Below are 11,041 nucleotides of genomic sequence, written 5' to 3'. Positions count from 1 at the left end.
TCCCATTTGCCAGTGGGGCCCCCACAGAGATTAATTCTTCAAGAGGATTAAAGTATGAGGCAATGTACAGATCATTACATCACCACAGAGTCCCATGGCCCAGGATGCACCGTCAGACACATTCAAGAGATCAGCAACCAGAACAAGATTCAGCATGCAGAATCACACTGTAGGGTCCCATGCAGACAAAGGGATTCCTGTGAGCAGCCACCAAGCAGAGTAGAGAATTTAAATTTTGAAAAGCATCAAGGTGGCAGAGCATTGTTGGAGACTGCAATTCACTGTAACCGAGCCACATGGAGGAGGTAGAACCTCTGGCCAAATCTAAGTTGGCCACTGAGGCTTTTCATTTTGGGACACTGCAAACTGCAACTGAGGGGCAAAAAGGGGACTGACCTGAAGCAGAGGCTGCCCAGAGGGTCCAAAGATGATAGCTCTGGTAGGTCGGAGCCCAAGGGGGGAAAGCCTGAAAAATGTCATGGCCTGAGACTGAGCAGGAAATCATCTGGGAGGTGAAATTGATAAATACTGGCAAACTGCACCAGATGCCAGGAGAGCTGAGGGGTTCAGAGGAGCTTTAAGGTCTGACCACCCTCAAAAGGCTGAGATTGCTGAAGAGAGCGGAGAAGCACCAGAACATTTGGAAGCCTGGTCCAGGGGCTTGCCTTTAACTGTTTGAGTAGTCCGAAGTGGTTGAGTAGCTGGAGTTGCCTAAGAAAACATGGGACTGCTGATCTGTGAGAACGACAAGATATCCTTTACCAAGTGCGAGGGGCACTGCGTCCTTTAGCAGTGAGACGGGCACTATATCCCTTACTACTGAAAGTGGCATTATATCCTTTACCATTGAGAGGGAGACTGTGTCCTTTAGCAGTGTGAGGTGCACGATATACCTTATTAGTGTGAGTGGCATGATTTCCTTTCCTTTACCAGTGTGAGGAACACAATATCCTTTACCAGTGTGAGGGGCACAATATCCCTTACCTTTAAGAGGGCAGTATGCTCCTTACCACTGAGAGGCACACAATATCCTTTGAAAGAATAGAAGCATTTGAATGGGTGTCCCTTTTGATTGTAGTCCACAAACCTACCGGCAGATTGAGACTGTGTGTAAACTTAAGGGTGCTCAATAACTGTATCATAGCAGATCGCTACCCCCTACATGGGGGCAGTGACTGTGCACCATCAGTGATACCAAACGGTTTTCTAGCCACATCCTCAGAGCCGCCTACCATCAGATATGTCAGAATCACAAATACAGGCATCTGATGGAATATAATACATTAGCATGCTTGTTAAAATAAATGCAGATGCCATTTGGCCTGGTATCAGCCTCTGCAGTTTTGTAGCGCGTAATGTCCCCCCTCTTTGAAGCCAAAGCAGCCATCATATGCTTCCGGGATGACATATTGGTTTATGGAATGGGAGATAACTATGAAGGCTGATGAGATATTGAGAAAAATCAAGCAGCTCCTAGAGGCATGTGAATGTTGTACAACTGAAATGAAGAAATTAGGGTATGAAGGGTTGTCGAGAATAAGTGATGAGCTGTTCACTAAAACCAGAGTGCTATTGAAAGGAAGGAGGAGTGTACCTCCTGTGGGAGTAAGAAAGTGCATTATAAGCTTGGCCCATGATGGCACCAAGCCATCACTAAGACCAAACGGCGTCAGATGTGGCTATTGGTGACAGGGCAGCTGCGACTTTCAGATAGAATGAGTGTTTACGGAATGGCTGTCCTATGTTAATAACAGCAATGGTTGCAAAGCCTGGACATGCCCCATAATAGTCATGTATCTATTTAACCAAAAGAAAGGCTAATTATACACAGTAGGAAGCAAGAGAAAATTAAGTTGCTACTGCGTTTGGGGTATTGATGAACTTGATTCCGTGTGGTGGAAAAACTACTTTTTACATTGTATACTTTTATGTGGTGTATGTGTTTTTTTAAAATGTTTTTTGATATTTGTGCTGTGAATCAGTAATTGAATTAAAAACTTGACTTTTTAGAAAATTGGTCGTATATGTTATTAATTAGATCACACACAGCCACATTTGCTAAGTGGCTGTAGATAATGTTCGAGGGGATTGGGTCCTCCGACGTATTCCATATCTATGACATGTAATCACCACAGCTGTGCTGCTTCGGAAACTTTTTTCGGCGTCTGCGTCCTGCGTCGATGACGTCGATGCGCCGTCGTCGAGGGCCTCCTCCGACGTCCGACGTCATCCGATGTGATAAGTAGGACGCACGACGCCCGTAGCCTCAGTTCCGTTTTTTCCGCGAACGTGTTGCTTCGTGATTCTCGGTTCACGCCTCGACTCTTTGGAGTTCTGTTCTTCTCGGTTCTTCGAACCTGTTCGTTTTGTGCAAATTCTTCGTGTGAAGATGTCTTCTACTTCGTCTTCGACCCCGCGTCCGGGTTTCAAGAAGTGCGGGGAGTGTGGGTCCAAGATGTCGGTGACGGACTCGCACGACGCCTGCCTCTGGTGCCTCGGGGAGGCCCACGACACGGATGACTGTATCGACTGCCAGTCGCTCACGTCCAAAGCCTTACGCGAACGTAAGAAGAAGTTGTCGGTAGGTCGGGTGTCCAAGCCCAGGAAGTCGAAGTCTGCGGGGCTTTCGACGGATGATTCGAGGGGTGACTCTCCGCGTCATCGTCGGAAGTCTCGTGGGTCTCCTTCTAGGAGTCGGTCTCGCCACTCCTCAGCCTCTTCGAGGCGTTCTCGGAAGCGCCGACACCGGTCGTCTTCCAGGTCCTCCTCGGAGGACTCTGCCCGGCACGTCGCTTACCCCACCAGCCGTGCGACGCCGGAGGAATGGGCTTCCTTCGGGAAGAAAATGCTGGCGATTCTTGAGTCGCAGGGTACTAAGCCATCCGCGCCCCCGAGTGGGGTCGGTCGTGTGAGGTCGAGAGACACCGCTCGCATGAGTGGTCGGCACGAGTCACGGGAGAGGTCCCGTCCGGACAAGGAGACTCGTTCTCGCCGTACCCGTTCCAGGTCCCGGTCCTCGACGCGTTCGAGACCGTGTGCACCTGTGAAGTCTTCGAGGAAGACATCGACGTCTGAGGCGTCGAGGGCGTCGACAGGCTTTCTCGAGGCTCCGGCTTCGAGGAAGTCGTCGAGGCCGTCGACGCTCGGGTCGTCGAGGCACACGCTCGGGGCTCCGGCCTCGAGGGCTGTGTCGACGCCGCCGATGCTGGAGGCGCTGCGTCTGACGTCGACGCCGATTTCCTCGGCGCCGATCCTCTCGGCGCCGATGCCGGTTCTCTCGACGCCGGCGCCGATTCGCTCGACGCCTTTCGTGTCGGAGGTACCCCGTGGCACGGGAGAACCCCCTAGGAAGGCTCTGGTTAAGAGCAAGCCCTCTCGGGTGCCTTCTTTTCGCCACCTGGACTATATTTCAGAGGCGGATGAGGATTCTGATGGCCTGGTTCCTAGTCAGGTTCCAGATGAAATTGTCTCGGGCCATAGTCAGTTTGACGATTTGAGACAGTCACTGCATGATGCCAGTGGACTGGACACCTCTCCGGAGGTGGAGTTTTGTAGGCCTGAGCCTGGCTCTCATGCCGATTCCTCGTACCGGCGCCTTATGGCTAGGGTTTCTGAGTACTTGGGATGGTCTGCTCCCCCAGGGGAGTTTGTGCAGGATGATCTGACGGACATCCTTGATGTTGGTCCCCCAACTGACCCGGTACTGCCATTCCATATGGCTTTACAGAGAAGGGTGGCGGCGGCTTGGACTGCTCCAGAGAGTCTCCCGGCGGTGGGCAGATCCTTGTCGCGCAAATACCGTCCAGCCAGTAGCGACCCCTGCTACTTGACCAGGCACCCCACTCCGGAGAGTTTGGTGGTGCAGGCGGCCACGGCCCCGGCAAAGCAGGCGTCGTACCCTACCATCCCTCCTGATAGGGACGACAAACGTTTTGATGGCTGGGCGAAGAAAGTGTTTTCTTCTGGTGGTATGGCGCTTCAGGCGGCCAACTCCATTTGTGCCTTGTCTCGTTTCACACACACTCTGTGGAACTGTGTTGCGTTGGCGGCTGAACATATTCCCGAAGGGGACGAACGGGATGGTTTCCTTGCTATGGTCCAGGATGGTAAGGATGCCATGTGTGAGTCCGTTCAGTCGGGTTTGGATTTAGCTGAATGCGTCAGTAGGTCCATGGCGGCGAGCACCGTGATACGCAGGTTTGCGTGGTTGCGGAAGTCGGGGTTTGCTCCTGATGTGCAGTCCCGGCTCCTCAACATGCCCTTTGACGGTGAACACCTTTTTGGCAGCAAGGCTGACGAGAGCCTTGAGAGGTTGCAGACCTCAAAAGCTGCAGCGAATTCGTTGGGCGCTGCAGTTCGCCAACCTCCGCCTTTTCGTCCTAGGGGACAGCAGTGGAGGGGTGGTTCCTTTCGCTATTACTCATCCTTCAGTAAAGCGAGAGGAGCTGGCAGTCAAAGAGGCCATCGCAGGGGTACCAGAGGTGGACGACAGGGTACCCATGGTGCCAAGGCCGCTCGGGCAGTTGCCTCTTTGCCCTCAGGTAACGCCGCAGCCGCTCCCACTCAGTCGTGAGGCCATGTCCCATGGTTCGCCGGTTGGGGGAAGGCTGGCGCAGCATCTTGTAGAGTGGCAAGCCATTACTTCAGATGTGTGGGTTCTGGAGATCATAACGCACGGCTACTGTCTTCCCTTTCGGCACAGGCCTCGTGACAATCCACCGGGGAACCTCTCTTTGCAGAGTCCGGATCCGCTCCTTGCGCAGGAAATTCAAGCCCTGCTGGAGAAAGGCGCCATAGAACTGGTGCCTGTAGCGGAGAGGAACAAGGGATGGTATTCCCCTTATTTTTTGATTTTGAAGAAAGACGGGGGATTGAGACCCATCATGGACTTGCGCGGTTTGAACAAACTCCTCAGGAAGGACAAGTTCAAGATGGTTACTCTCTCTCAAGTCCTCCAGGCCCTTCAGCTTCAGGACTGGTTGGTGTCACTCGACCTCAAGGATGCTTACTTCCATGTGCTGATCCATCCCAAGCACAAGAAGTACCTGAGGTTCGCGGTTGGCGACTCGCACTTTCAGTTTCGGGTCCTGCCGTTCGGATTGACCTCCGCCCCGAGGGTTTTCACCAAGCTCTCATGGTGGTGGTGGCAGCGCATCTCAGGCAAGGGGGGATTCACGTCTACCCCTACCTGGACGATTGGTTGATCAGGGGGAGCTCTCCCGAGCAAGTCCTGGATCATCTGTCCGTCACCTGCCGCTCCCTTCACAGGCTGGGCTTCTCCCTCAATTTAAAGAAGTCCCATTTGACGCCAACACAGCGGCTCCAGTACATTGGAGCGGTGCTCGACACTTCCCTGGGGCAGTGTTTTCCTCCCCAGGTGAGGGCTCTTCACATTCAGCAGATGGTGCACAAGTTTCAGCATGCCCAGACGCTCCCTGCGTTCGAGTTCTTGAGGTTGCTCGGCCTCATGGCATCCTGCATTCTTCTGGTGCCAGAGGCTCGCCTGCGGATGAGATCTTTGCAGTGGGCACTCAAGACGCAATGGTCGCAGTCCTCCGGCAGGATGTCGGACCCGGTTCAGGTGCCGCCCTCGGTCGCCCGGGATCTTCTGTGGTGGGCCGTCGAAGGCAACTTGATGAAGGGGGCTCCATTTTGGCTTCCCTGGCCGGAGGTGACGATCGTGACGGATGCATCCCTCACGGGATGGGGAGCTCATGCCAACGGGCTGACAGTCAGCGGTCGTTGGTCTCCGTCGGAGTCCAGACTCCATATCAATCTTTTGGAGCTGAGGGCCATCAGGCTAGCCCTGAAGGCTTTTCTGCCGACTGTGCGAGGAAAGAGTGTCCTGATCCTGACGGACAATACAGTGGCCATGCACTACCTCAACAAAAAGGGGGGGGGGCAGGGTCACTTCCTCTGTGCAGGGAGGCGATGCAGCTCGAGTTCTGGGCCATCCAGCAGGAAGTTTCGATCTCGGCAGTTCATCTGGCCGGAGACGAGAACGTGACGGCGGACGCTCTGAGCAGGCAGAGCGCAATCTCTCACGAGTGGGAGGTGGCTCAGGAGATTCTCCTGGAGATCTTCGCCCTTTGGGGGACCCCTCAAGTGGATCTCTTCGCCTCCAGTGTCAACCGGAAGTGCGAAAGGTTTTGCTCGCGGGAATTTCCTCCAAAAGGAGCCTTAGGAGACGCGTTCGTGGTGGAGTGGTCATTCCCGCTGCTGTATGCGTTTCCTCCAGTCCCCGTCATCCCGCAAGTGCTGCGGAGGTTACGGAAGTTCGGTTCCCGGATGATCCTCATTGCCCCGGCGTGGGCTCGGAGGACGTGGTACCCGGACCTTCTCGACTTATCCATCTGCCCTCCACGTCGTCTTCCCTACTGAGACGATCTGCTCTCACGGGAGGGGGGTCAGGTTCTCCATCCAGAGGTCAGATCCCTCAACCTTCACGCTTGGCTTCTGAAAGGTTGAGGTATAAGGATTGGGACCTCCCTGAGGACGTGATGGAGGTGTTGCTTTCGGCCCGAAGGCCAGCAACAAAGTCTCTGTACCGTTGCCATTGGCGTAAGTTCTGCGACTGGTGCAGAGTTCAGAATGTGGATCCTTTTGCATGTGACATCCCCATGGTTCTGTCCTTTTTACTTTCTTTAACCCACAGGGGCTTGCAAGTGGGTACCGTTAAAGGTTACCTGGCGGCGCTGTCCATCTTTAAGCGCTCGTCTGAAGAGTGTTCTTACTTTAAAATCCCTTTGATTTCACAGTTTTTGAAAGGGCTCACTAATGTGTTCCCTCCGTCACCTTTCCTGGTGCCCGGTTGGGATTTAAACCTTGTTCTTAAGTTTCTTATGGGTGCTCCGTTTGAGCCTTTACATTCTTGCCCTTTGAGGCTGTTAACTCTGAAAACTGTGTTTTTAGTTGCGGTTACTTCCGCTCGCAGAGTGAGTGAGTTACAGGCACTTTCAGTTAAGCCTCCCTTCACTGTATTTCACAAGGACAGGGTTGTCCTTAGAGTTTGTCCTTCTTTTCTTCCGAAGGTAGTGACGGAATTTCATTTGGCCCAGAAGGTTGTTCTTCCGGCATTCTATCCTCCTCCGCATCCTGGTAAGGAAGAGGAGAGGCTCCATAGGCTTGATCCTAGGAGAGCTTTAAGCTTTTATGTTTCACGCATGTCCCGGGTCAGAGTGGACGATCAACTCTTTATTGGTTACGCTGGAAAGCGTTTGGGGCAAGCTGTGACGAAACAGACTTTGTCTCGCTGGATTATTTTGGCCATCTCGGAGTGCTACCGCTTGGCGGGTAAGGACCCACCGGCTGGCTTGCGGGCCCATTCTACCAGGGGTATGGCTGCGTCTACTGCCCTGCAGAGGGGTGTTCCTATTCGCAACATCTGTGATGCAGCCACCTGGGCTTCAGTACATACATTTGTACGTCACTATTCCCTCGATTCCATCCGAGCACAGGATCTGGCCTTTGGCAAGGCGGTCCTTTGCTCTGCTATTTGATTGGCTATTCTAAATCTTGATTCTAAATTCTTTCCCTCCTCCTTGCTCTGGTACTGCTTTGGGAGTCTGTCATAGATATGGAATACGTCGGAGGACCCAATCCCCTCGAAGAACAAGTTACTTTCTTACCTGGTAACGTTCTTTCGATGGGATGGTCCGACGACGTATTCCATATCGCTCCCGCCCTGCCTTCCCCGCTGCAGAATTTCTTTTGCGATTGCAGCTTACGTTCCGCAAGGCTTTGTGTCTGACTGGCAGTTGACTAGTGTCACACGTTCTGGGGGAAAAAACTACAACTGAGGCTACGGGCGTCGTGCGTCCTACTTATCACATCGGATGACGTCGGACGTCGGAGGAGGCCCTCGACGACGGCGCATCGACGTCATCGACGCAGGACGCAGACGCCGAAAAAAGTTTCCGAAGCAGCACAGCTGTGGTGATTACATGTCATAGATATGGAATACGTCGTCGGACCATCCCATCGAAAGAACGTTACCAGGTAAGAAAGTAACTTGTTCTTTCGAGTCCTGAGGGTAACGTTATGTTGATTAATTATGTATGTGTCCCTTCTTTTGGTTAAATAGATACATTATATCCACACTTGGTAGGAGGGATTATCTCCTTAGTGTGGGGCTACCCTTGAATGAAATAACGCGCCATGATAGTCATGAACATCCCCAGCAAGCCATGGGGGAGAGTGGGGCTAGAGGTAGCTGGTCGCATACGATGTGGCACCACAAACACATAATGTATTGTGTTGGTAACCTACCTCTCTAGAAGTAGGGTTTTCCAATGACACATGAATCCAGGGTACAATCAATTTCACAGACGAGGTATAAGAATTGGGAAAGTTACCCATGATCTTTATCGTGAATGATGACACCTTAATGGAAATCTGTGATTTCCTCAAACGGAATGGCATAGAGCATTGCACAAGTTTAGTCAGCCACCCTCAAACCAATGGAAAGGTAGAGGGATTTAATGAGGTAATCAAGAAGAACATCCAGGGTGCTCTTTGACAAAGGAAGACTGGAAATGGGCAGTTAAATACACAGTGGAAACACACAGGTTTAAGTCCCATTCCACAACTGATATTTCACTATTTGAGATGTTACGCGGGTGCAATGCAAACTCAATAGCAGGGTGCGCCCGCCGTGCCTAAGGAGGGCCGCAAAAATTGAAATCCACCATGAGCAAATTGAAGGAAGGATTTGGAACAGGCAAGTGCATAACAAGGAGGGTTACGATGTGCGGATAGCCACCAAGGACATCCCCATAAGCGTGGGGGACTAGGTGAGGAAGAAGCTGCATCCCTCGTTGTGGCACACCACACATTCCTGGCCAGATCCAAAAAGGGCAAGAGGGCCTATGCATGGGGCAGTGAGAGTTGAGGATGGATGGGTGTGGAATTCTAGTATAGTGGCTTGTTGTAGGGCTCATGGCCTGTCCAAGATGGATTGTATAGTCCTGTCCAATACAAACCTAAACGTCCAAGTGTGTCCAGGTAATGGTGAGAACTGTGGTAAGTTGAAAGGCAGTATGACCTTGCACATTAAAACATTGTCCCCCTCCCGCCCCGGCTTTGGGGCAAACTCCACCATCTGCAGGATTATGTCATATAATGCAGTGAGGTAGTGGAGATGTGTGGCAAGCAGCCAGCAGGTGACATTCCGCCACAATGGCGATCCTTGTGGCGTGATGTCATAAATGGAGAATGTATAAGTGGCAATTGAGAGAGTAGGAAGATAGCAAAGCAAGAGGACAGAAGGAGGCATTTCTCTTGCACTTGCAACTTTTAAAATTTAATGTTACTGAAATCACTTCCACATCATGGAGCATAAATAGAACACCACAATTGCTCTGACAAAAACCTGAAATAATGATCTGTCCAACTAATGTCCTACCTCCTTCTACTGTCCCTTTGCCTGGTTAGATGAGATGGTGATCTGCCTTCAGGCCAACAAACGGTAGACAAAAAACCTCAGGATTTGTATGAATTATTCTCTCTCTCTGTAACCACACATTACAGCAATGGCCATACACTGTGTTTCCACCTTAGATACTGTTTTGCCTCTTCCAAGTCTAGATGTTGATATATCCAGTCAGGAAATTAATGGTATTTTACGAACAGCAGGTTTACATCTTGTAACTGAATATTTTACGGGAGAGAAACATTACTTAAAAGACACAATTATTACTGAAATTAAACCACTGCTAATAACCTTTGCTACTATAAGTAATTGAATTAGCATTGCTAAGGATATATGCTGATGTACTATTGACTGAAGCTACGCTACATTGTCTGTCAAGGGGATATCCAAAAAATAAGATTTTGTGAGGACCTACAACTGGTTCTATTAGTATAACAACACAATAATATGTGCTTAACCCTCTTACTGCTATATTGTCATACCTTCTAAGTCATACTACTCAGTTCATTATGTCGTCTAAAAAAGGCCATGCCAAAGAAATAACTTCATCTACATCTAATACCCTCAAAGGGAAGAAAAGTGACTCACCCACCCAAAGGAGGACACCTTAGATCCTGCTATGCAAACTATTCTGACAGAAATAAGGGCCCTCAAACCAAGCATGGAGGCCATAAATGCCATACTACAACAGCTTGACAGTAAATTGTCCATCTTTGAGTCAAGAATGTGTGAGGTGGAGAGATGAGTCTGTGATGCTGAGGATGTCACTAGTCGAGTACAAATGCTTGAAATCACAGTCAAATCTCTACAAAAACAATCTGAGAACCTTGAAAATAGAAACAGAAGGGACAATTTACAGATTGTGGGCCTTCCAGAAGGAATTGAAAGAGACAATCCTATAATGTTCCTAAACAATATGCTTCCTAAACTCCATGACTTACCAGCGTCAGTGCAGTTAAACATCCAGAGGGCTCATCAGGTGGGTCAGATTAACTCAATGCACAACTCTAATAATACCTCTAGAACCTTTATCTTTGCCCTTCTGAATTATACTCATGTTTTTCTTATAATGGATGAAGTGAAGCTAATAAAGCAGCGCTCTTGGGATGGCAAGTAGATATTCAGGATGTGTCTAATGCGACAGCTGCCAGGTGAAAAGAGCTACTCACATTTTGACCTGTCCTAAAACAGCTAAACGCTAGATAAGGTATCATCCATCCAGCTACCCTCAACAGGCATACTTCTACTTTTCAAAATCCAAGTGATCTCAGACACTTTATTCAATTTCACAAAAGGGATGAAATGGATATGTCACAACCACCTATTTGAATACGACTATAAGACTTATTAGGCTAATACGAAAGAATATTGTTCCAATACCTTCCATCGGAGTGGGGTGTGAGGTGGCCCTTCCCTCAATTGGCTCTCCACCCCTGCTTTATCATTATCCAATATGGATGGGTGTTGCTGTACCCCATTAGCCATAATCCCTTTTATAGTTCGTGTTTACTGTTGGATGTTCCAAATATCCATGTTGACTTTGTTTGTCTACCCACTTCCTTTATGTGTCTCTGTCAATGTTTTCATCTGTTACGTGGGATAATCAATGTT

The sequence above is a fragment of the Ambystoma mexicanum genome, chromosome 2q (genome assembly GCF_040938575.1).
Source record: "Ambystoma mexicanum isolate Mex_15411 chromosome 2q, UKY_AmexF1_1, whole genome shotgun sequence".
Lineage (NCBI taxonomy): Eukaryota > Metazoa > Chordata > Amphibia > Caudata > Ambystomatidae > Ambystoma > Ambystoma mexicanum.
This window is presented reverse-complemented; position numbering follows the sequence as displayed.